At 43.7% G+C, this 24,674-nt stretch overlaps 4 non-coding genes across 4 annotated transcripts; 3 read left to right on the top strand and 1 right to left on the bottom strand.

The window, feature by feature from the left end:
• Positions 1–339: 339 nt before the first annotated feature.
• Positions 340–413, top strand: trnaa-ugc (transfer RNA alanine (anticodon UGC)). Its single transcript has one exon. It is a non-coding gene; the product is annotated as a tRNA-Ala (tRNA).
• A 3,331-nt stretch (positions 414–3,744) lies between these two features.
• trnas-gcu (transfer RNA serine (anticodon GCU)) lies at positions 3,745–3,826 on the top strand. Its single transcript has one exon. It is a non-coding gene; the product is annotated as a tRNA-Ser (tRNA).
• Positions 3,827–13,109: 9,283 nt separating this feature from the next.
• Positions 13,110–13,183, top strand: trnat-agu (transfer RNA threonine (anticodon AGU)). Its single transcript has one exon. It is a non-coding gene; the product is annotated as a tRNA-Thr (tRNA).
• A 3,679-nt stretch (positions 13,184–16,862) lies between these two features.
• Positions 16,863–16,944, bottom strand: trnas-uga (transfer RNA serine (anticodon UGA)). Its single transcript has one exon. It is a non-coding gene; the product is annotated as a tRNA-Ser (tRNA).
• Between the last annotated feature and the right edge of the window lie 7,730 nt (positions 16,945–24,674).

Below are 24,674 nucleotides of genomic sequence, written 5' to 3'. Positions count from 1 at the left end.
TTTCCCTGATTGTTCCTCTTCCGGTTTTTAGTTTCAGCACCGCAATAAATAATACTTCGCTCTAAAGTTCGGCTCAATAGTTCTTTACTGTCAGAGAGAGAATTGTCTGATCCCCGAATTTAGTTGATATAACAAACACAAGCACACATAATCATCGGTGTATCAACGCACTGATGGATACACAAAGATAAACACAGCGAGAAATGTAGGAAGTATCGGGATGCACAGGTGAACGGACAAGCGAAATCGACAAAATAAAACGGTCTGAACCCCGAACAGACAATAACGTGTCGTTGATAGATGTTAGTGAGAGGAGGTGTGGGCAGTACACAATCAATTGGCGCTGTGGCTTAGTTGGTTAAAGCATCTGTCTTGCAAACAGGCGATCCTGGGTTCAATTCCCAGCAGTGCCTTATACAACATATTATTTTTACCTAATTTGTGAATTAAGCGACAAAATAACACTGTGGTGTTTGTACTTGTTCAGGTTTCAGGCGGAAACAGATATCAAGATGACTGCTCAAAAACGCCCTTTCATTATTCAGACAGAACTCTCATAGAATGTGTCTGTAACACGTTCATTTGAGGACACGTTCTTCTTTCCAGTCTCGTTGGGGTCGGGGGATAATTCACGATTTGAAGTTTAAACCCGGAAGTAGTCCTAATTTGGACCGAGATTTGTGATCTTGACCTGCGGTACAAACGTTTGCAAACTTGAAAATGAAAGCCCGAAATCACTCCACCTGAATCCCCGGGCCCGAATAAAATATATCCCAGGATGTTAATAGAAGCAAGGAAGGAAATAGCGGAGGCTCTGACCATCGTTTTCCAATCCTCCCTGGTTACAGGTGTGATGCCGGAGGATTGGAGGACCGCTAAAGATGTACCGTTGTTTAAAAGGGAGAAAGGGGTAGATCGAGTAATTTGTGGCCAGTCAGCCTAACCTCGGTCAGACTGAAGGTATTCCATTAAATCTACACTGTACTTCCTCCACAGCCAATACTGGGAGGAGGGAACTGTTGGCTGACAAGCCTCAGCTACACCAGGAGAGGGAGACTGACCCACGCTCTATCTTATTTCTGGGATGTGCTTCTTTTGAAAAAAAAGGTGAGTATCTCTGTACCTTTAAACTCGCTGTCTCACTGCACGTGTATTTAAAGTGTATCGTAGGACGGTGTGTGAGTGTCTCTGTACCTTTAAACTCGCTGTCTCACTGCACGTGTATTTAAAGTGTATCGTAGGACGGTGTGTGAGTGTCTCTGTACCTTTAAACCCTCTGGCTCTCTACACAGGTATTGACAGTGTATTGTAGGACGATGTGAGTGTCTTTCTACCTTTAAATTCTCTGTTTCACTGCACAGCATTGACAGTGTATTGTAGGATGGTGTGAATGGGATGAGGGTCTGTGGGGCGAAGTGTAGCCGATTGGGAGCAGCGCCCGTTTGCGGGCTGAGTATTGCACGCTTGATTTTCTCGCTCCCTTATTTCTTTCTCTCTTTCTTTCTTTCATCGCCTTATATCCTATCCTTTCTTTCACTCTCTTTTCATTTCTATTATTTCATTCTTTTTCTTTCTGCCTCCAGCACCTTTGTCTGTGTCCTGTCTTTGTTCTCTCATGTTTCTCTGCTGAAAGATCCATAATTCAGACCCGCCGCTTCTTCCAGATTTTTTTCCTTCCACAATCATGGTCTATTTCATTGACACTTTTCTGCGGCTTTGCCTACTCTAACACTCACTTTCACAGTCTTACACCTTTAAGTTTGCACTGCATCGACCGCTGTTTCTCGGGGGCACATGTCCCGTTCGCATCAATGTCCATTTGTGCCTTGAAACCAGTCGATACACTTCCATCTGCTCCAGAGACAAGCTCAAAGAAAGCAGGGCTGGCATTCGGAAGGACAGCGGCATACTTTTCCGTGAAATTTCCATGGGGTATCTTGTGATACGCGGGATGTTAACTGAAGAACTGAGTTTTGTTTTCATGGTCGTTGGCGCTTTTCCCCGAGCAGCTGATGTGCGGGAGAGACGGGCGGCGCTCCACAGCTGCGAATGACGTCTGAAAAGTGCACTTTTGGCAATCTGGGCGGTGCAGGAAGGTCGGAAATGTTCCGCTTGATCTTAATAGGTCTGTGGAAATGTCCGATTGAAAAGGAATGAGGAGAAATGAAAAGAGCGGCAATGGTGAAAGGGTGTCGATTACAGGAGGTTGACCATGAGCGAAAGGTCCTTTGAATGTCCGGCGCGGAGGGGATTTTGTTCGGAAACGGCAGACTTTAAAGCGCGTGAGGAAAGTGAAGTGCGAGCTGCGTCCTTGGGTCAAATTGGGTGTTTTCAGGAAAACAGCCATTGTGAAATCACAAAAATGAAAACAGAAAATGCTGAAAACGCTGAGCAGGTCAGGCAGCACCTGTGGTGAAAGAACCAGAGGAAACGTTTCAGCTCTATGACCTGAATCATCAGAACTGAAGGATTTGCCATGTGCGTGAGTAACTTCGCTGTCTCAGATGCTGGCTTCCATCTCTGAATTATGTGAGCTTGAATCTTACTGCTGCCATAATTTGTAGAGTTTTTCATTTTGGCCGCCTCACCAAAAACCCTTCTTTAATAAGATGTGCTTTTCCGCATTGCTGGTTTACACCTGTTTGCACAATTCAGCAAAGTCTGGATTGCCACCCAACTGTTTCTTAGACGGAGGTGTTGGGACTGTCAGGTGTGATCGAGGTGAAGTATCAATCAAAGTGCACAATGGCGGCCTGGTGAACCGAGTAACTCTTATAGTCAGCATAATATAAAAGATATGTACCATAATTATGAATTTCTTCTTTGCATCACAGTAGCATTTATTATCAGGGAATGTACATGAGCAGGTCGATTTACGTCACGCTCCGTTCGCTTCGCATCGCCTCCCACAAATAGAATAGAATCATAGAAAGGTCACAGCACGAAAAGAGGCCATTCGGCACATCGAGTCCGTGCCGGCTGTCTGCAAGTTCAATCCAGATAGACCCACTCCCCCACCCGATCCCTGTAGCCCTGTATTTTCTTTCGTTTCAAATACTTATCCAGTTCCTTATTGAAGACCATGATTGAATCTGCCTCCATCACCCTCTCGGGCGGTACATTCCAGATCCTAAACACTGGCTGTGTAGAAAAGTTTTTCCTCATGTCACCTTTGGTTCATTTGCAACACACCTGAACTCGATGTTCTCTGGTCCTTGAACCTTCCGACAATAGGAACAGTTTCTCTCGATCGACTCTGTCTGGATCCTTCATGATTTTGAACACCTCCATCAAATCTCCTCGGAACCGTCTCTGTTCCAAGCAGAACAACCCCGGCTTCTCCAATCTATCCATGAAACTTATGCCCCTCATCCCTGGAATCTTTACAGTAAATCTCTTCTGTGGGGATTCGTTATTAACATCGCCGAATCCCCCACCATCAACAGAACTGTCGTTACCATTAACCGGAAACTTAACTGCACCAGCCGCATAAATACTGTGGCTGCAAGTGCAGGTCAGAGGCTGGATATTCTGCGCCAAGTGACTCACCTTCTAATTCCCTAAAGCCGTTCAACCATCTACAAGGCGCCATTTGAGTGAGTTGGAATACTCGTGTGATGGTCATCGACCTGAAAAGTTAACTCTGTCTCGATGAATAAAGACCTGCTGAGGAGATACACATTTACAGTTTTTATTTCAGTATTTTCATTTTGAATAAAGGGGCTTTCGCGTATTTTTGCATGTGACGAGGTGGCCGAGAGGTTAAGGCGATGGACTGCTAATCCATTGTGCTCTGCACGCGTGGGTTAGAATCCCATTCTCGTCGTTATTGTGTTTAAGTTTCGTTTCACTCATTCAGTCCACCCAGAAGGTTTAGTGAAAGTCCCATCCTTCTCGAAACGGCAGACGGAGTATTTTGCATTGTTTGCTGAAATCAGCAACAGTTCCTTCCAGGAAGGTGTTGAGATTGTCAGGTCGCGAAATATCAGATTGCACATTGGTGTCATTGTAAAAAGAGTGAATCTTATGGTCAACGTATGTACCATAATTATGATTAGGTCCGGATCATTTCGTGTCTGTGTCTGTTTAAAAGGGATGTGCTGTAAGTCCCGGATCATTCTGTGTTCGTTTTAACCGATTTTCTTGATCCCTTTTTCCTTCTGAACTGAAATGACGATCCTCTCTCGAGAAGAATTTTCACCGCCTGCTTCGGGCAACTGGGAGGAAAAATAACTAATACTGATGAGACCAAGTTCATTCTGCTGGGCTTCCATTCCAATCTCCGCACTCTATCCCCCATTCAGTCCCACCCCCGCCTGGACATTATAATCTGCGATATTCATAAGCGAATGGAGAAGCCGAATATCACGTTATAATTTTCTTGGTTGCTCAACACTGAATAGCTTCAATTGCAATGATTCAGAAGGTAATCATAGAATCATAGAATCTTACAGCACAGAAGGAGGCCATTCGACCGTCGTGCCAGTGTCGGCTTTTTCGAAGACCTGTCCAAATTAAACTCACACCCCAGATTTTTCCCCATAACACTGCAAATTAGTCCTCTTCAATTATGTCCAATTGCCTTTTGAATGATCCTATGGAATCTGCTTCCACCATCCTTTCAGGAAGTGCGTTCCTGATCTTAACAACCCTCTGTGTGAAAATAATTTTCCTCAATACCGCTCTAGTTCTTTTCCCAATTATTTTAAATCTGCCAGACGGAAACAGTTTCTCCCTACTTGCTCTTTCAAAACCCCTCACTATTTTGAATATCTCTTTTGGGTCTCCCGTTAACCATCTCTGCTGTAAGGAGAACAATCCCAGCTTCTCCAATCTCTCCACATAACTGAAGTCCCCCATCACTGGTATCATCCAGGCCAACCTGCTCTGAATCCTCTTCACTGTCTTTTCATCCAAAAGTGTGGTGCCCAGATCTGTACAATATACTTCAGCTGAGGACTAAACAATGATTTGTAAGGATTAGTATGATTTCATTTTTTTGTATTCAATGCCCCTATTTACAAAGCCAAATATCCCATACGCTTTCTTAACCGCCTTATCAACTTAACCTGTTTTATGTATATGAACTCCCAGGTCCCTCTGCACTTGGAACCCCCCATAAATTGTTCAATTTAGATTATACTGCTTCTCCATGTTGTTCATCCAAAAGTACATCACTTCACACTGATCGGCGTTAAATCTGTCACGTGACCGCCCATTTCACAAGTCTGTCTGTGTCCTCCTGAAGTCTGCTATTATCTTGCTCATTACTTACTACGTTGCCAACTTTTATATCATCCGCAAACTTCGAAATTGTACCCCCTATTCCCACATCCAAGTCATTTATATATAACAAGAAAAGCAATAGTCCTAATACCGACCCCTGGGGGATTTCATTGCATATTTCTCCCCAGTCAGAAAAACATCCGTTCACCACTAATCTCTGCCTCCTATCCCTCAGCCAATTACTTGCCCACGTTAACACTGGCCCTTTAATCCCACGTGCTTCTAGTTTTCGAATAAGTCTGTTACGTGTTAATTTCTAAAATGTGTCCTGAAAATAACTGTAATTTTATTGTTTAGCAATGAGAATACAGATATTAAGACCGAGTGATAGATCGGGTTGATTACCAATACCCCAAGGTGACGGGACCCGAGCATGGGAAATCCCATCTGGGTTTATATTTTCCGGAAACGGAGAAAGAAAATAGCAAAACTCATCCCGTCGAAATCCAACAATTGGACGAAGATCCGACAGCCTTTTCCCATCCCGGGTTTCCAGACCTGGCCGTTGAAGGAAGCCTGATAAGTCCATTAGGGAGCAACACCGAAAGTGAAGAAACGCAGACAGAGATAGAGAGATGCATGCAAAGAAAAATCGTATAAATCTCCAATTCTGTGATTGAGCAGAATTTAAGCTGCAGCTTCAAGGAAATTCGTCGAATGTCGTGAAATATTAGAGGTGAACATCGGGCTGGATTATAACTTTATTTCTGAAAAAAGTAAACACTGCCTGGTAACTACAGCTCTTATTTATTTGACCATTTTACAGTGGCGGTGTGAAGTGATTTCGAATCTCAGTGAATTTCAAGACCATGCTTGACCCACTCGTTTGGTCACCCACAGGTAGCACGCGGTTGTAGACTGCGCAGGCTCATCACAGGAACTCTGCCAGACTGCATGTTCCAGACTTGTATCCAACGCTACACGTGCAGCCTGCAGCCGTGTGTGGATTGGTGGTTCAGTGTAGACGGGAAACCAGGGGTTTGGTTCCAGGCCAATGCAGCTTCCTTTACCTTTTGTATCTGTACCCATGAGATCGCCTGAATTGGGATAAATTCATGTGCCGGCTTCAATCTGCACAACTTCTTGAAAGATTATCTTCATTTCGTCGACTTGTCTTTCGTGGACATACCCTCTGCATTCTCTCCTCTGGTGTTCAAACATGTTCGGCTGGAGATAAGTCAAACCTGCCTTCTGCACTTACTTCAAAGATGTGAGAAGCCAATTGGTGGTTTTTGACGAAAAATGGTGACGCAAGGGGGCTCATACCGGGATTTGAGCCAGTGAAACTCCCTGAGCGAGAATCAGATCCAAAGTCCAACTGGTAACAGAGCCGTGCAGCCACTGTAAAATTTCGCTGCCATGCAGCCGATCCGCCATCATTTCAGAACACCATGGCCATCCAAACTCGCTTTCTTGTACGATATACGATGTAGAGCAATATCAGGTTCTACACTAATTATATCAGATCAACAACATTAGTCTCTCTTTATCAAATTTGTTTTGAATGTACGACTTGTATTATCAAGTAACACTTTACAGAATGAATTACTCTGAAACGACATTGTCGTCTGTCTCGGCATCGTCGTAGTTTACACTCCACCAGAAGTACACTTCACTCAAATTGCTGCTTTCATTCACCATGAGAACGAAGAGCCACGAATGTGGAAACATTAGCTACGAATTTATCAGCTGGGTTGCACCTTTCCTTTTCCTACTTCATCAGTCTTTTTATTCTTTACCCTTCTCTGCTATTGTTGCAGGTTAGATCAGCCATCGCCGTTCAAGGAAGCCTGAGAAGTCCATTGTGGACAATACAGAGAGACAAGAGACGGAGACATGGAGAGATGGAGAGATGCATGCAAAGAAAATAAAGAGTATAAATGTCAGGTTTTGCAAACTGGCAGAATTTATGTTACAGATTGGGAGAGATTCCTTCTTGGGTCTTGAAATCTTGCAATTGAAGATTGGAGACAACTGAAAAGCATCTGCCTCGCTGGAGAATCTCTCATTCTGGGAGAGAGATAAATGCGGTCAATTAACTCCAATTAATCTATTTCAGCACTGAAGGGATCTTTAAACAGGAGCTCTGCGAGCAGAATTCAAACCTGGGCAGGAAAACATCAATTGAATTTTGAGTCCAATGCTTTGAACACTCGGCCACCGCAGCTGTAAACGGCATGTTCGTTCAGATCGGATTCCAAATGGACACATGCTGCTGTTACAAACGCGCGCATTGATGGTGCTTGGGGTCGAATTCTTACTTGTTACGCTGGAGACCTTGGTTCGATTCCCGATACAATGCAGGATCATTCTGTAACAATGAGGAGCTGAAGAGCAAAAGTATACTATTTCGCCCCTCGAGCCTTAGGCGCAATTCAGTGAGATCCTGGTTGATATGTAACCTAACTGCATATTATCGCCTTAGCCCCAAGTCCCTTAATGCCTTTGGTTAACAAAAATCTATCAATTTCAGTTTTACAATTAACAATTGAGCTCGCATCAACTGCCGTTTGCGGAAGAGAATTCCAAACTTCTCCCTCCCTTTGCTTGCAGAGGTGTTTCCCAACTTCACTCCTGAAAGTCCTGACCCGAATATTTCGGCTGTGTCCCCGAGTCCTAGACACGCTAACGGGCGGAAATCTTTTTTTTCTATTTACCCCATCAGTTCCCCTTAATATTTTGAAATGTTCGATCTAATCAGCACTTAATCTACTGAATTCGAGGCAAACCCGAGTTTATGTAATCTCTCCGCTTAATTTAAACTGTGGAGTCCAGGCAACATTCTAGTAAATAGACGCTGCACTCCCTTTACAGCCAATATATCCTTCCTAAGGTGCGTTGCCCAGAACTGAAGGCAATACTCCAGGTCTGGTCTAACCAGAGCTTTGTATAACTGTATCATAATGCTTATCCCCTTGAATCTAGTCCTCTGGATATAAAGACCAACATTCCATTAACCTTTTTGATTATTTTTTGTACCTGTCCATGACATTTTAATGATGTAAGTTCATGGACCCCAAAGTCTTTTTGGACCTCCACTGTTTCGAGCTTTTCACCATTTAGAAAGTACTCTGATTTATGCTTTCAGGTCCAAAGTGGATGACCTCACACTTGACGAAATTCATATCGATTTGCCACAATTTTGCACATTCATTTTTTATATTAATGCCTCTCTGTAATTTTATGCTTTCATCTGCACTGCTTGCAATGCTGCCCATCTTGGTGTCATCGGCAAACTTGGATATGTGGCTTTCTATCCCGTCATCTAATATCCGCCTGAATTGGGAAAAATCCAAATTCAGTTTCAATCTCCTCGTCATCTTGAGACATTTTATTTGCTTCATGTGTATTGCGTCGACGAAACTTCGGCATTCAGTCCACTGGAGCTCAAACATCCTCCGGATATAATTCAGTTCCACCAACAGCAAAACTGAAATGATGTGAGAAGACAATTGGTGACTTTTCACTGAAAGGCGAAACGCATACGGCCTCGTCCGGGACTTGAAGCCGGGACCTCTCGCATATCACTCAATAAAACTCCCTAAGCGAGAATCATACCCCTAGACCAACGAACCGCTGTTACTTTAGTTGTGCAGCCAGTGTAAAAGTTGGTTGCGTCTCACAGCCGATCGGCCATCCTTTCAGACCACTTCGATCCATTCAATCTCGTTTTCTGTTCGGGTGGACAGCAATATCAAGTTGTGCACCAATATTAGTCTCCCTTTACCAAATTGCTTTCGAGTGCACGACTTGAGATATCAAGCAAGACGTTTCAGAATTAGTTGCTCTCAAAATACATTGCTTGTGAGGATACTGAGTCGTGTCGATTTATGGCACGCTCTGTTCCCTTTGCATTGCAACCAACACATAGAATTGAATCATAGAAAGCTTACAGCACGGAAAGAGGCCATTCGCGCCATCGAGTCCGTGCGAGATCTCTGCAAGAGCAATCCAGCTAGAACCACTCCCCTGCCTTTCCCCGAAGCCCTGCATTTTGTTTCCTTTCAAGTACTTATCCAGCTCCCCTTTGAAGGCCATGATTGAATCTGTCTCCATCACACCCTCGGGCAGTGCATTCCAGATCCGAACCTCTCGCTGTGTAAAAAAGTTTTTCCTCATGTCACCTTTGGTTATTTTGCCAATCACTTTAAATCTATGTCCTCTGGTTCTTGACCCTTCCGCCAATGGGAACAGTTTCTCTCCATCTTCCATGCCTTGATCCTTCATGATTTTGAATACCTCTATCAAATCTCGACAAAACCTTCTCTGTTCCAAGGAGAACAACCTCAGATTCTCCGGTCTATCCACGTAAGTAAAGTCCCTTATCCCTGGAATTATGATAATATTTTTTTTCTGCACCCCCTCGAAGGCCTTCACATCTTTCCTGAAGTGCGGTGTCCAGAACCCCACACAAAATTTCAGTTGTGTTCGAACCAGTGTGTTATAAAGTTTCATCCTGACTTCTATACTTTTATACTTTTGTACTCTATACATCTATTTCTAAAGCCCAAGATGCCCTATGCTTTTTAACCGCTTTCTCAACCTGCCCTGCCACATTCAACGATTTGTACACATAAATCCCTCTTTGTTCCTCTCCCGCTTTTACATTTGTGCCCTGGAGTTTATTTTGCCTCTACTCGTTTTTCCGACCGAAATGTATCACTTCGCATTTTTTTGCGTTAAATTTCATCTGCCCCGTCTCCGCCCATGCCACCAGCCTGTCCATATCCTTTGAAGTCTATCACTATCCTTATCACTGTTTACTACCCTTCCAAGTTTTGTTTCATCTGCAAAATTTGAAATTGTGCTCTGTGCACTCAAGTCCAAGTCATTAATATATATCAAGAAAAGCAGTGGTCCCAGCACTGATCCCTGGGGAACGCCACTGTACACCTCTCGCCAGTTCGAAAAACAACAGTTCACCAGTAATCTGTTTCCTTCTGTTCGTCAATTCTGCATTTATGTTGTTTCTGCCCCGTTTATTCCATGGGCCGCAATCTTGATGAGAAGCCCACCATGCGGCACTTTAGCAAACACCTTTTGAAAGTCCTTATACACCACATCAACTAAATTGCCCTCATCGATCCTCTCTGTTACCTCATCAAAAAACTCTAACAGGTCAGTTAACCACGATTTGCCTTTAACAAATCCGTGCTGCCTTTCCCGAATCAATCCACCCTCGTCCAAGTGGCTGTTAATTCTGTCCCGGGATATCGTTTCGAAACGTTTCCCCACCACTGAGGTTAAACTGACTGGCCTATAGTTGCTGGGTTTAATCGTACACCCTTTTTTGGACAAGGGTGTAACCTTTGCAATTTTCCAGTCTTCTGGCACCACACACATATCTAAGGATGTTGGTAGATTATGGCCAGTACCTCCGCAATTTCCACCCTTACTTCCCTCAACAACCATCCGGACGTGGTGGCTGATCTACTTTAAGTACAGCCAGCCAGTCAAGTGCCTCTTCTTTATCAATTTTTAGACCATCCAGAATCTCAACGATAACTTCCTTTGCTGAGACTCTGTCTTCTTGGTAAAGACAGATACAAAGTACTCATTTGGTACCAAGGCCATCCCCTCTGCCTCCATGAGTAGATCTCCTTTATCGTGCCGAATCGGCCTCACCCCTCCTCTGACTACCCGTTTACTGTTTGCATGCCTGTCGAAGTCTTTTGGATTCCCTTTTATGTTGGCCGTCAGTCAATAGTCATATTTCTCTTTGCCTCTCATTTCCTTTTTCACTTCCCCTCTGAACTCCCTAAATTCGGCCTGGTGAATTGACGCATAAAAAAGTTAGCATTTCTTTCAGCCGGAAACAGAAAGTTACTGGTTGATCAATGGCGATTTGAACAAGTATTCGTCTTTTTTACAGAGTTTAATGAGTTTTGCGAAATTAATACAGTGAACTAATACAGTAAAGTTGAATTCCTGATCGGGAACCGCCTCAGACGGCTCATTACTGCCCATCCCTGGGAAACAAGATACCAGCGAAACTTTGACAACACATCTCAGGTCCCCCTACAAAGTCACAGCTTGCCAGCTGTTCCGAAATTTGGAGCCTGGACAGGGAGTTAAACGCTGGACCTTCAGCTCACTGCCCACTTTGAAATTCTGATACTCTACCGACTGAGCTACCCAGGCTCGAGACTACATAAGCTCCCATCGTACATATTCATGGGAGATCTCTGAATTATCCCTGCAGCCGTCGAACGAGGGTGAGGTCCGTTTGATAAAATTCTCAGGAACATGTTGAGGAGAATCCTTTTTCCTGTTGAACAAGATGTAAGAAACATGGACAGTGAACTCGTGAGTTTACAATTCTTCTTGTTTGTGCGAAATGTCTTGTCATTCGTTAGCAGCAATTAAAAATAACACTTTACCCAGAGGCTCAAAGGCTGAACTTGTCCCACACGGGAGTTGGAAAAGGCCTCCCGACCTTTCAGCGTATTAACATCTGTAAGCTGAATAATTTCACCCGTGACACAGTGAAACCAGGCAGAATATTTCTCTTCCAAATTTTCCCAACACGAAACTTGCAACCGATGAATATCGGCTGAAAGAAAAGAAGAATTGTTTTTTGGTTGTTTACATTTAAAGATCTCGTACCGGCCCCTTTGCCATATGAGCTGCCGCGAAAAGCCCCCTCTCCCCCTTTGAACAAGTAAACTGACATTTGCTATTGAAAGACGGTAGGCCAGAGGAACCCAAATGCCCACATGGGAAAACTAAGAAGTCGATTGTTGACCTCCATACGTTTGTCCCACAAGGGCGTATTGTAAAAACGACTGGTTGTTAACAAGATGCGTTATTGAAGATACCATTTGTACCTTGAACTCCGATCAAAATGTTCGGAGTAAAAGGTTTGATTGTTTTAGAAGACGCTCGAACTCACAACCTGGTCATTTCTGGAGCCCATGCTGCTATAAATAAGTAACGCACGCTTAACAATTGTGGAACACGAGAGCAGCGAACAACCGACAGCATCAGCGCTCCTGCCAAACAGCTTTATTTTCGGTCTCTCTATTATCACTTCGAGATCTTTCTCAAAAAGAAGCCTCCAATCAAGATGCGCTTCGTTAAATAACAATACCTAAATCAAGAGAGTTTTGATCGATCATGACTAAAGTATGTACAATTTCCTCACCTGTTCCTTTTAATCCCCTGGGATGGTAAACATCAGGTCCTGGAGATTTGTCTATCTTTCGCCTCCTCATTTTCTCCATTGCCATCATTTTACTTATACTGAATCCCCTTGATTTATTAACAGTTTTCCTCGTGTCTCTGGTATGTTAGCGTCATCCATTTCTGTGACGACCGATGCAAAGTAAAAATTTAGCAACTCTGCCATTTCCTGATTTTCAATTACAATATCACCTCCATCTGTCTTTTAGCGGCCCACATTACTCTCAGCCTCCCTTCGTTCTCTGAATATACTCGTAAAAACCTTGAGAGTTGTCCTCATTTTCCCTCATAAGTTTTTCACCTTTTCCCTTTTTGCTCCTCTTACGATTTTTTTTAGTTTCAGCACCACAATAAACAACACTTCGCTGTAAAGTTCGGCTCAATAGTTCTCCAATGTCAGAGCGAGAATTGTCTGAAGCCCTGATTTATTTCATGTCACAAATACAATCACACATAATCATCCATGTATCAACTCACTGAAGGATACACAAAGATAAACTCAGCGAGAAATGCAGTCAGTGTCGGGATGCACAGGTCAACGGACAAGCGAAATGGACCGAGACAAAACGGCCTGAACCCCCAACAGTGAAGTGTCGCTGATAGATATTAGTGAGGAGGTGGGGGGCACCATGTTATCAATTGGCGCTGTGGCTTAGTTGGTTAAAGCATCTGTCTAGTAAACAGACGATCCTGGGTTCAACTCCCAGTAGTGCCTTATGCAGTTTATTATTTTACCTAATTTATGGAGTAAAGTGACAAAATAACAATGTGGTGTTCGTTTTTGTTCAGGTTTCAGGAGGAAACGGATAACAGAATGACTGTTCAAAAACGCCCTTTCATTCCACAGACAGACCTCTCAGAGAATGTGCCTGTAACACGTTAATTTGAGGACACGTTCTTGTTTCTGGGCTCGTTGGGATCGGGGTATAATTCACGATTTGAGGTTCAAAGCCGGAAGACATCCGAATTTGGACCAAGACTTGTGATCTTGACCTGCGGGACAAACGTTTGCAAAGAGGAAAAAGAAGTCCTCAAACTCTCGATCTGAATCTCCAAGCTCAGATGAAATAGATCCCAGGTTGTTAACAGAAGCAAGGAAGGAAATAGCGGAGGCTCAAACCATCATTTTCCAATCCACCCTGGCAAAAGGTGTCGTGCAGGAGGATTTGAGGATTGCTAACGTTGTACCATTGTTTAAAAAGGGAGAAAGGGAAAGTTCGAGTAAATACAGGCCAGTCAGCATAAACTCGATGGGAAGTATGAATCGTCATTTAGAAAGGCACGGATTAATCAAGGACAGTCAGCGTGGATTTGTTCAGGGATGGTCGTTTGAATTGAATTATTTGAGGAGGTATCAATGAGGATCGATGAGGGTATCACGATTGATGGAGTCAACATGGATTTTAACGAGGCTTTTGACAAAGTCCTACAGGGCAGATTTGTCAAAAATGTAAAAGCCCATTGGATCCAAGGGACATTGGCAAGTTGAATCCAAAATTGTCTGAGGAGCAGGAAGCAAGCGGTTGTGGTCGACGGGTGCTTTTGTGACTGGAAGGCTGTTTCGAGTGGGGTTCCATGCGGATTCGTACTAGGTCCCTGCTTTTCGTGGTACAGATCATTGATTTAGACTGAAATGTAGGGGGCATGATGAAGAAATTTGCAGATGATACAAAAATTGTTCCTGTTGTTGATAGTGAGGAGGAAAGCTGTCGACTGCAGGAAGATATCCAGAGAGCAGACAGGTGGAAAGAAAAGTGGCAAATGCAATTCAATCTGAAGAAGTGTGAGGTAATGCATTTAGTGGGGTGGGGGGGGGGGGTCAAAAAGGCAAGGGAGTATATAATAAATATTGCAATTAATTTGCCATTTACATGCCCATTCTGCAAATTTACTAATGTCTTCTTTTATTATTCGCATTTTTCTTTGTATTAACTACAGCTCGCAATGAGGTGTCGTCCCTAAATTTTGAAATTGTACTTCCGATTCCCGTGTCCAAATCATGAATGTAAATTTTGAACAAAAGTGGTCCCAGCACCGATAAATTGTGAACAACAGTGGTCCCACCACTGATAAAGTGTTAAAAACAGTGGGCCTATCACTGATATATTGTGAACAACAGTTGTGCCAGCATCGATAAATTGTGAACAACCGTGGCCCAGCACCGATAAATTGTGAACAGCAGTGGTCCCAGCACCGATAAATTGTCGTCCCTGGAATTTTGATCTTGAACTGCAGTTGAAACTTTTGCACAAAAGAAAATAACGTCCCCAAATCGTCCCACGTGAATCTCAAATGCTTTGGGAAGAAGTTCAATAGAAACAATCAGGACTTTAAAGGCACCTCAACGACCTGAACTTTCGTTGAATGAATTGTGTTAGCCATTGCATTCGAACGTGAAATCGCTCTTGACTTTCATCTCATTGAAGCAGAGTGTGGCCGCTTTGCATCTGTGAGCATGTCGGTGGCGTCTTTACATTTGATATTGATCGCTTGCAATTTGTAAAATTTCATCAATCGTCAGGAAAAGGAAACCGAGAATCGAGTTGTCCCTCTTAGCGATGAGCTGAAGGGATTGGTGATCCAAGCAGATCTGGAAAATGCATGGTGCAATCGGTCAGGAGTTCCAAATCCACCCTCCAGCCACTCGGCAATTATATTGAATGAACTTTACTCTGGCCCAGTGTCGCCGCACTGAAATCGAGTATTTCTCCGGCATGTTTTTCTTCATAGTTGCTGGTTTAAGAGTGAAGACTGGCTGGTTGGATTTTCACTCCTACAAGCTTTAATCATTCATTTTTCACTGACTGTAGACAGTTGTTATATTGGTCGCTGCAAACTCAAAGTTTAGCCCAGTGAATTATTGGTTTAGCAGGTGACCTCTTCACCTGTTCTCGGCGGTGTTATCCGTCAGCGTGAAAGTTTGATGGTTCGAGCCCTTATTTTATTCTCAGGATTCATCGCCTCAAAGTTCCAGGGTTTCAACGCATGTTTTGGAATCAAGAAAATGTACCGGAATCATTGCCAGCTGAGCAGGGCTGATATTCTACCATTTACCCTGCGGTCGGGAATCAGGCACATGAATCATATAAAGGAATGGAACATTGGCTTCACGGTAATTACAATTCTTCTTGACAGACAAGCCCCTGAACGGCCCGAAGGGAGGCCGCATTCGCAGCAGGAGAGCTGGTTCGCTGTGACATGGAGATTTCTGGGGTGAGCGAGACCAGACTGTTCCAATGTTCAGAGAATAAATTTCACACCCTTTATTTTGGAAAAGCAAAACGGTGGGGATTTTTGTCATAGCCCGATGCCTTTCGTGTTGTATCAGATGTTCCTCGTTGCGTTACTTTCATCTTGATCGGAGAACCAGTTCGGGCGTCCCTGTGATAAACAGCGACAATTGCCAGTTAATGTTAAATTTAACAACGACTCCACTGCGTTTTTAATCTCACTCTTAAGATGCAGTCCATGAAATGAAAAAAAATCATCACATTCAAAGCATAAAAATCTTATAAAGTTTTGACTGTGTCTCGGTAACCACGTCAACATCGCCTTCAGTCTGAAACAGAAAGTTATCGATTGATTCATGGTGATTAAAACAGGGATTCAACTACTAACAGGATTCAATTACCTCACTTTCCATTTCATGTACATGCCTACTTGCACTTGATGATGTCATTGCCTGAACATCACCTCTGTCGCGATATTATTTCGAACAGAAAATGCCATTTTGTGCGAGCAGTTTGTCTGGCAGGAAAATGACCTGAATTACAAAGGGCCAAGTAGGAAAGGCCGCGTTGCTCTGCTTGTTCGCAGCAAAGAATTTTCATCGTTTCCTTGGGGTTTAGTGTTTAGGATTCGGCGCTTTCATCGCCACGGCAAAGGTTCGATTGTCGGTCTCAACATCCGCATATTATACACTCTACCATAAGTGTACTGTACTCAAATTGCTGATTTTTTCATTGTGAGGGGAAGAAACATAAACGTATGGACATTAATTACGAATTCATCAGCTGGGTTGCACCTTTTCTTTTCCTACCGTCTCAGTCTTTCCATCTTTACCCTTCTCTGCTGGTGTTGCAGGTTCCATCATTCTTCGCTGTTCACGAAGCCTGAGAAGTCCATCAGGAGAAAAACAGGCAAAGTCAAGAGACAGAGACAGGGAGAGATTAAAACATAGAAATAAATTGTATAAATGTCAAGTTCTGCGAACAAGCAGAACTTCGAATGGAGCTTGGGAGAGATTCCTTCACGTGTCTTGCAATTTTGCGAGAGATCATTGGGCTCCGAGTTAAAAGCGTCGTTGGCGATGGAGCACCTCTCTGAGGGAGCGAACAAGGTCCGTTCGTTCAAGTTCTGATTAATTTGAACACTGAGCAAACTTTAAAAAGTAGCGCTGCGAACAGGATTCGAACCTGTGCAGGGAAACCCCATTGGATTTCAAGTCCAACGCCTTAACCACTCGGCCATCGCAGCTGTAAACATCGATGACGCACAGCTATAAATCAGAATGCGTAGGGTTATCACACGAGATCTGTGACACTTTGTTCTCTCAGACAGGTTTCCAACTGGAAACTTACAGCTTGTTGATGTGCTGACTTTGCTGTTTCGGTGATAGAATTCTCATTTATCACGTGAGAAACCGGGGTTCGATTTCCGGTACGTTTTGGATTATTTTCATTCTCCATTCATAAGATCGCGTGAATTGTGCGACATTCGCCCTCAGCTTCAATCTGCGCACCATTTGAGACATTTTCCATTCTCCACGTGTGTTGCGTCGAAGCTGGGTTGGAAAATCACATTGCAAGTCCTACTTCTTAATCATTGGGTCATCGCAGCTGCAAGCGACAAATCCGACACGGCTGCAGAAGAGAACGAAGAAGGTTATGACAGGAGAACTCTGAGACTGTATGTTCTTTTAGACAGGTTTCGAACTGAGCGCATGCGCCGGATGCTCTGCGGACTTTGTGATTTCAGTGATAAAATTCTTGCTTTCTGCGCGGGAGGCGCGGGTTCGATCACCACCCAATAGAGGAGCATTTTTCATTCTCCATTCATGAGGTCACGTGAATTGGGATACATTTGCATTCAGCTTCAATTTGAACACCATCTTGTGATATTTTCCTTTCTCCATGTGTGTTGTCGTCGACAGAACCTCTGCATTCTGTCCTCCATGCACTGGAATTAAGACAATCCTGCCGACTACACCGCTGACAAGACGTGAGAAGCCAATTAGTGATTTTGAACTAAAAATGGTAACACCGCAGGGCTCGTCCGGGATCTCTCACATAACAATCAGCAAATCCCCAAAGCGAGAATCATACCCCAAGACCAACGAGCCACTGCTAACAGAGGGGTGAAACCAACGCAGAATTCGGTGCCGACCACAGCCGATCGGCCACCATTCTCTCCATCCTATCACTTTTTCTATTCCGATGTACGGCAATGTGAAGACGTACATTAACTATTTCATATCAACAATATTAGCCTCTCTTTACCACATTCGTTTCGAATGTGCGACTTGTATTATCAAGTGAGACTTTGCAGAATTAATTGCTCTAAAGCTACATTGTTGTCTGTCTCGGCATCCGCAGATTATCCAAACTACCACAAGTATAACAGTGACTACACTTCAAAAATACTTCATTGGCTGTAAAGCGCTTTGGGACGTCTTGATGTCGTGAAAAGCGCTTTATAAAGACAATAATTTGTTTTTATTCTGGGCTAAAAGGACTGATGATTTCACTATGAGGACGAAGAGAAATCAATATGTGGACATTGGCTACGAATTCATCATCTGGGTTGGTCCTTTACTTTTCCAACCGTCTCAGTCTTTCGATCTTTACCGTTCTCTGCCGGTGTCGCAGGTTCGATTAACTTTGTCCGTTCAAGGAAGCCTGAGAAGTTCATCAGGGGAAAACACAGAGGGACAGAGACAGAGGGAGATGGAGAGATAAAAGTATAGAAAAAAAAAGCCTGAATATCAAGTTAGCAGAATTTGAAATGAAGCTTGAGAGAGATGGAATCATACACTCATAGAATCGTTACTGCACAGAAGGAGGATATTCGGCCCATTGAGCCTGGCCCTGCTCTCTTTAAGAGAAATCCAGTTAGTCCCATTCCCCCGTTCTTTCCCTGTAGACCCGCAAATATTTTTCCTTCAAATACTTATCCAATTCCTTTTAGAAAGTCACGATTAAATCTGCTTCCACCACACTTTCCGGAGATGCATTCTAGATTATATCGACTCGCTGATTTAAAACGTTTTTCCTCATATCGCCTTTGGTTCTTTTGTGAACCACCATAAATCTGTGTCCTCTGGTTCTCGACCCTTCCTCCAAGGGAGCAGTTTCTCTTTATTTACTTTATCTAAACCCGTCATGAATTGAACACTTCTATCAAATCTCCTCTCAACCTTCCTGCCCAAAGGAGAACAACCCCAGTTTCTCCAGTCTGTACACGTAACTGAAGTCCCTCATCCCTGGAACCATTCCAGTAAATCTTTTCTGCGCCACCTCTAAGGCCTTCACATCCTTCCTAAAGTGCGGTGCTCAGAATTGGACACAATTCTCCAGTTGTGGATTATTGTGAAGTTTCCTTCAAGCACCTTGAAGTTTTGCAAGAGACCATTGGGCTCCCAATTAAAAGGCTCTGCCGCGGTGGAGGATCTGTCTGAGAGAAGGAAATGCGGCCCGTTATTTCCAGTTCATATTTATTTGAGCATTGAACAAAACTTTAAACAATAGCGCCGCGAGCAGCATTCCAATGTTTCACCGAAAGACCCTGTCGAGTTTTAGATCTAACGCCTGAACCACTCGGCCATCAGAAGCAGCGAGTGCTAGTAATGCAGGGCTGTAAATCAGAATGCGCAAGGTACTCAGAGGAGATTTGTGAAATTATATGTTGTTTCAAACAGGTTTCCAACTGGACACAGAGAGCCCGATACCAAGCAAACGTTGCTTTTCACTGGTAGAATTTGCACTTACCACGCGAGGGAACAGGGTTCGTTTTCCCGACCAATTAAGGCGCATTTTTATTCTGCACTTCTGAGATCGCCTGAATTGAGATAAATTCACCTTCAGTTTCAATCTGCATACCGCCGTGAGACATTTTACTTTCTGTGTGTTGCGTCGACAAACCGGCTGCATTCTGGCCTCTGGACCTCAAACATGCTCGAGGATTAAATCAATCCGGCTTTCTGCAACGCTGAAAAGATGGGAGAAAGAAATAAGTGAATCTTCATTGGAAATAGTGAAACAGGAGGGTTCTGGGATTTGAACTGGGGACCTCTCACATATCAAACAGTGAAACGCCCAAAATGAAAACCATAATCAGAGAACAAGGAGCGGTCAGTAACACAACCGGACAACCAGTCGAAAATTTCCCTGCTACCCACAACCGATCGCCCATTCATTCAGACCGCTTCTGTCCATCGAATCATAGAATGGTTACAGCACAGGAGGCTGTTCGGCTCATCGAGCCCGTGGCGGCTTTTGATAAGAGCAATCCAATTAGTCCCATCCCCCGGCCCTTTCCCGGTGCTCTGTATTTTTCCCCTTCAAATTCCTTTTTTAAGTCACGATTGAATCTGCTTCCACCAACCTTTCAAGCAGCGCATTCCAGATCATAACAACTCGCTGCGTAATTAAATTTTTCCTCAAATCGCCTTTGGTTCTTTTGCAATCACCTCAAATTTGTGTCCTCTGGTTTGCGACCATTTCGCCAATTAAAACAGCTTCTCTTGATTTACTTTATCTAAACCCTTCATGACTTTGAACACTTCTATCAAATCTCCTCTGAACCTTCTCTGCTCTTAAGGGAACAACCCCAGCACGCGGCAAATACGGTCAATTAGCTTCAATTAATTTATTTGATCATTAAGCAGACCTTTAAAGACAGGCGTTGTTTTGTGGAAGTGTGAGCTGGTGGTTTAAATCGCTGGTTTCAATGTCTGGGGCGTTTCTCGATTCGAATTTTACCACTGACATGATTTCTGCAAATGTCCATTTTGACCTGCTCACAGAAAACCCGATTGCAGTGCGATGGAGCAGAGGATGTGAAAGAAGCTGAAAGTGAAAGTGCATATATTAGTTTCATCACGGGGACAGGACACGTTTCCACAGGTCAGGACATCTCACCTTAAGATTCTTTCCAGCAGAGTGGGACAGGTGATCAGAGTGACCGGGCTCTTGCGGCGCAATCGGTCCTGACATGAGTTGCAGGCTCGGGAAATGCCGAGGTTGTTAATTCGAGTCTTACCGAGATCAAACAATCCTTTGGAGTCTATTATTAAGGAGACAGTAACGGAACATTTAGATAAGCATAATTTAATAGGACAAAGTCAGCATGGCTTTATGAAGGGGAAGTCATGTCTGACAAATTTGCTTGAGTTCTTCGAGGATATAACGTATAGGGTGGATAAAGGGGAACCAGTGGACATAGTGTATTTAGACTTCCAGAAGGCATTCGACAAGGTGCCACATAAAAGATTATTACTTAAGATAAAAAATCACGGGATTGGGGGTAATATTCTGGCATGGGTGGAGGATTGGTTATCGAACAGGAAGCAGAGAGTTGGGATAAATGGTTCATTTTCGGACTGGCAACCAGTAACCAGTGGTGTTCCACAGGGGTCGGTGCTGGGTCCCCAAATCTTTACAATCTATATTAACGATTTGGAGGAGGGGACCGAGTGCAACATATCAAAATTTGCAGATGATACAAAGATGGGAGGGAAAGTAGAGAGTGAGGAGGACATAAAAAACCTGCAAGGGGTTATAGACAGGCTGGGTGAGTGGGCGGAGATTTGGCAGATGCAATATAATATTGGAAAATGTGAGGTTATGCACTTTGGCAGGAAAAATCAGAGAGCAAGTTATTTTCTTAATGGCGAGAGACTGGAAAGTACTGCAGTACAAAGGGATCTGGGGGTCCTAGTGCAAGAAAATCAAAAAGTTGGTATGCAGGTGCAGCAGGTGATCAAGAAAGCCAACGGAATGTTGGCATTTATTGCTAGGGAGATAGAATATAAAAACAAGGAGGTATTGCTGCAGTTATATAAGGTATTGGTGAGACCGCACCTGGAATACTGCATACAGTTTTGGTCTCCATACTTAAGAAAAGACATAGTTGCTCTCGAGGCAGTACAAAGAAGGTTCACTCGGTTAATCCCGGGGATGAGGGGGCGGACATATGAGGAGAGGTTGAGTAGATTGGGACTCTACTCATTGGAGTTCAGAAGAATGAGAGGCGATCTTATTGAAACATATAAGATTGTGAAGGGTCTTGATCGGGTGGATGCAGTAAGGATGTTCCCAAAGATGGGTGAAACTAGAACTAGGGGGCATAATCTTAGAATAAGGGGCTGCTCTTTCAAAACTGAGATGAGGAGAAACTTCTTCACTCAGAGGGTGGTCGGTCTGTGGAATTTGCTGCCCCAGGAAGCTGTGGAAGCTACATCATTAGATAAATTTAAAACAGAAATAGACAGTTTCCTAGAAGTAAAGGGAATTAGGGGTTATGGGGAGCGGGCAGGAAATTGGACATGAAGCTGAGTTCGGATCGGTCAATGCCCTGTGGGTGGCGGAGAGGGCCCAGGGGCTATGTGGCCGGGTCCTGCTCCGACTTCTTGTGTTCTTTAGATTTGTGGTTGGGATCAGATCAGCTATGATCTTATTGAATGGCGGAGCAGGCTCGAGGGGCCGATTGGCCTACTCCTGCTCCAATTTCTTATGTTCTTATGTTCTTATGAAGCAGAATGTGGCCGCTTTTTATCTGTCAGCGTGGAGGTGACGAGGTTGTGGTTGATAACCGCGGGCACACCTGTCCGGACATTGGTGTTCAGAATGTATAAAATGCTGTCTCAAATATTCTGTTGTCATCCAGGGAGCTCTAGTTTTGCATGCCCAACCTTTCCCCTGGTAAGAATTTGTCCAGTCTGTACCCGAACTATCTCCTCACTCAAAGCCTCCCATTGCTCATTTACTGTTTTACCTGCCAATCTTTGATTCCAATCCACCTGGACCCGATCACGTTTCAACTCGCTGAAATTCGCTCTTCCCAGTTGAGTATTTTCATACTTGATTTTTCCTTGCATTGTCCATAACTACACTAAACCTGCTGCAAATGCTCCCCCACTGAATCATGCTCCACTTGCCCCACTTCTTTCCCCTAAATAAATCCAACACTGCTTCCTTCCTCGTTGGGGTGAAAACATACGGATTAAGAAATTTCTCTTGTACACATTTCAGGAATTGCTCGCGCTCTTTTACTTTTACACTGCTATTTCCCAGTCTATATTCGGATAAATGAAGTTCCCTTTTATCACTACTCTAAAATTATTGCATCTTTCTGCAATTTACCTGCCAATTTGCTCCACTTTCTCCTTCCCACTATCTGGTCGCCTGTAGAATGCATCCAGCAGCGTAATAGCTCCTCAATTGTTCCTTGATTCTAACCAAAAAGATTCTGCCTTTGAACCCTTAAGCATGGCGACCCTTTCTACCGCTGTAACAGTATTTTTGATCAATAGTGCCTGCTCCCCTCGACACCCTCCCCCCACTTTTTTCCCTGCCTTTCCTGAATACGTTGTAGCCAGGAATATTTAAGTGGCCATTCCTCCGCTTGTTTGAGCCAGGTCTCCATTCGTGACACTATAACATAATCCGATGTTACCACTTGTGTCTGCAGCTCACCAACATTATTTACGAAGTGTGTTAAACACAACATCAGGGCATAAGGGTATTACAAGTTCTATTGCCCAATTAAATGTTCTATGCATTAATGTACGTAGCATAAGAAATAAAACAAGTGAATTAGAAGCGTAAATTCAGCTTATAGTGCATGACGTAGTGCTCATCTCTGAGACCTGACTACAAACTTGGCATGACTGGCAGATAAATATTTCAAGTTATAAGCCGTTTAGAAAGGATAGGGACATTGGAAATGGCGGTGGAGTAGCGATATTTAGGAGTGATACTATTACTGCATTAGAAAGAAGAGATATCAGTAAAGGTGAGCACGCAGTAGAAAGGCTTTGCGTAGAAATTAGCAACAGAATAGAATGCAAGACGTTGGTGGGAGTTGTTCATAGACTTCCGGACAGCAGTGAAAAAGTAACAGGATACACAGAAGCGGAGAGGGTATTCGGGGTCTGGAACTCACTGTCTGAAAGGGTGGTCGAGGCAGAAAACCTCAACTCATTTAAAAAGTACTTGGATGTGCATCTGAAGTGCCGTAACCGACAGGTCTATGGACCAAGTGTTGGAAAGTGTGATTAAGTTGGATAGCTCTTTTTCGGTCGGTACAGACACAATGGGCTGAATGGCTTCCTTCTGTTCTGTCACTTTCTATCATTCTGTGATCCGTGTGTGGAGGGATTCGCTCAATCATCAGACGTGCTGAGACACCAGCGAGTTCACATCTGATTGCAGGGCTTGGATTCTGCTGTTAATCGCATCCAGGACTGCTGATATTAATAACCCCTATAACTGGGCTGGAGTTTAATATTCTGGATATCTGTTAAATAAATCAGCTTTGTTTTAAACACTTTGTTGTAGATTTTGGTTTTTCCCACCTGAGTGTTTAGCATCACCTGGCGAGAGCTCAGAAAGGACAATCTGGGAGGAGGATCGGCCTTTGGGAACAGAACTTCTGCCTGAACACAGTCCTTCAGGGCCACACTGAGAGTGGCAAACGGCACTTTGGTCTTTCCCGTCTCTCTTCACTGACAGCAAAGTCGCCGTCCGGCGTCCAGTTTAAAAATGACTGTGGTAATTATTCTATGAAGATTTAACCTGTTTGTGAGACAGTCCTGAGTCTACTATTTAAGGCAGGCGTTAACTGATTTAAAATAAACCCGATTAAAAGAAATGGGTTCTGAATTGTGATTTCCGTGAAGCCAATGTTCCATTCCTTTATATGTTTCTTGTGCCTGCTCTCCGACCGCAAGGTAAGTGGTGGAATATCAGCCCTGCGCAGCCGGCAATGATCACGAAACATTTTCTTGCAACCCAAACACACATTGAAACCCTGGAACTTTGAGGCGATGAATCCTTCGGGAAAATGAAATAAGGGATCGAACCATCACACTTTCTCGCTAAGTGATAGCACCACCGAAACAGACGAAGAGATCACCTGCTAAACCAATAATTTACTGAGCTAAACTTTAAGATTGCAGCCACCAATATAACAGCTGTCTACTGTCA

The sequence above is a fragment of the Heptranchias perlo genome, chromosome 20, assembly GCF_035084215.1.
Source record: "Heptranchias perlo isolate sHepPer1 chromosome 20, sHepPer1.hap1, whole genome shotgun sequence".
NCBI lineage: Eukaryota > Metazoa > Chordata > Chondrichthyes > Hexanchiformes > Hexanchidae > Heptranchias > Heptranchias perlo.
Note: the sequence above shows the minus strand (reverse complement) of the source record. Positions and strands in the feature narration are given on the sequence as shown.